Source organism: Montipora foliosa, chromosome 3, assembly GCF_036669935.1.
Source record: "Montipora foliosa isolate CH-2021 chromosome 3, ASM3666993v2, whole genome shotgun sequence".
NCBI lineage: Eukaryota > Metazoa > Cnidaria > Anthozoa > Scleractinia > Acroporidae > Montipora > Montipora foliosa.
In genome coordinates, this window is record NC_090871.1 from 44,767,763 (window position 1) to 44,770,262 (window position 2,500).

Below are 2,500 nucleotides of genomic sequence, written 5' to 3' on the forward strand. Positions count from 1 at the left end.
TAAAATGGTGGTGTTTGTCTACCTATCCTCGGTGCTCCTTTTCCAGTCATCTTTTTTATGGCTTCAATAGCAAGTGGTATACCAATGCTTGCCAACAAGGTTCCGAGAAATCCACCTCATTGTGTTTGTTCTTTTGTTGGCTTTATAAGAACACCAGAACCTGATTTAAGGGCATCTAATATATCCTTCTTTTGTTTCATGGATAAAAGATCTTTGAATTCAATGAGCTTGTTGATTTTATCTTGTGGTACAAGAAAACCTCCCGACTGTACTCCTTTGCCAGAGATTGATTTAACCACTTGAGAAGCACCTTCTGAAGCCAATCCAGCAAGAGCTGACAATCCAAGGGTTTTACCCATGGTTGGTAGAAGGGTTCGGCCTAGTGTTAGAATTGAAGTCAATAGGTTACCACCGACTTGCTTTCTGATGTTGGTCTTGGCAAGTTTTATATCCATCCCCTTCTTCAATTGCCGATTTTTCTCCAACCTTTTTTTTTTACCATCGCTGGAACATATAGAGTATCATTTCCGTGGAGATATTCTTTTGTGAGCCAATTGTTTCCCTTTTATGGAAAGCATTGCTAAGATTTTTCTTTTGATTGCCAGACAATTTCACATTAATTTCAAATAGTTGAGTCCTCTGTTATATATTATATGTTATATAATTTTTCCGGTTATAAAACATATATCAAATAAGGATATTATTTAACAATTTTTTACACTATAACTAATTCATTACCCACCTTATCCATAACTATTGTTTGTTCATATAAAACGACAGCATGTACGCTGAAAGGACTACATGTATTTCCTGCACTGTTTGCGTTTCGTTTATACCTGAAAATCAACTGTTTGGGGTCTCTTGTTACTTTCTCTGCTTGATATGATAGATCGAAATAGATTAGTGGATAGAGACTATTATAATTAGCTAGATTTAACTGGGTTCCAGTGTTGTAATCACTCCTTCTCATTGCATAAGACATTAAATCATTGAAGATTCTTACTTTATAATCACTGTCATACTCTGTTTCTGGATATAAAACTCCACTTCCATATTCTAGACGACATGTTGTCAAATAACTGCCATTTCCACGATCAGCATTGATATTATATGTATCAAATTCATATGGATTTGCTTCTGAATCGTTTGTTTTAGCTCGTTGTATGTATATAAAAAACTGCTTTAACATTGTCAATACTAGAAGAAATCTGGAAGAATCCACTACCATGTCTTGGTTCTGACATTTGATACATTTCTGTGAGATATGTCCATTTATCCTGTTTTAAAAAAGAACTAATAAACTTATCATACAGACTGTCTTTTGGAGTCAATCTTGGTACCCATAGTAGTAATCTGTCAATGACAACCCTTCCATCATCAACTGCTGCAGTTTTTTGAAGTAGTTCGTTATCATTCTGTAGCTTTAAATTAAACTGCAATTGCATAGGTACTAACATCTTATCTTCCAACTCTTCAAAGAAACTGTAACGATTAAGAGGTATGATTACATTAACATCAGAATTACCTGTTGTTAAAAGTCGTCTAGCCTCAAATCCTGCATTCTGATTGGCATTAGCTATAAGATGATTTGTATCCAAATACCAAAGGCTATTCTTTGCTACACTTCTCGAGTAATCATCAGAATATTCCAGTAAATTCTTCACAAAAACAACCTTGTGTAAATTATCAGTATCGTACACAATTTTACCAGCGCTTTTAATCATCATATGAGAAATCAATGAATGAGATCCATTAATAACTGTCACTCTATCACCATCATAAGCTGCACCATCAGCTAATTTTGTACCTTAAATTGAACCTCAAAATAAGCATTGTACCAATCATAGAATGCAGACCTGTCATTAATTGTAAATTTGTAGCCATTTTTAGTTTGATGTTGATTGTTAGCAGGGGCTCTAATTACATCATCAAGTTGGAATTGCACAAACTCATTCCTTTGTAAAAATTCACTTGTTCTAAAAGACATTATATTATTATGTTAGATAATTTTTAATTATATCAGTTATTTTAAAACTACACGGTTCCTTCTTTTTATACCTGATCCTGATATATCAATCTATTTATCATCATATCATTACTTTCATCTCTATGTTGTTTTATGGGTGATGATGTAGCTCCTTTTCTCATATCTGCAAGTCTTTTCATTATTAGGTCTCCTGACTTCTGTGACACCATCTTACCAAGTCGCTCACCTGTATGGGATACCCCCGATTCTAATGCCTTTTTAATATTGGTTTAGCAAATTTGTTTAAAACAGATGATGCCACACTCTTCAATGGTTTGAAAATATTATCAACGATAAGCCCAGACCCTTTGTCTTTATATACAAATCTACCGAGTTTTGGATGGTAAAACCTTTTAAATTCATACGGCTTCGTTATACTATTATGTTATATTATTATACACTTTTCAGAATTAGTGAAAAAGATGTATCTGCTCCATTTAAGTTAACCAATCTTCTTTTTCCATCCGTTATGCG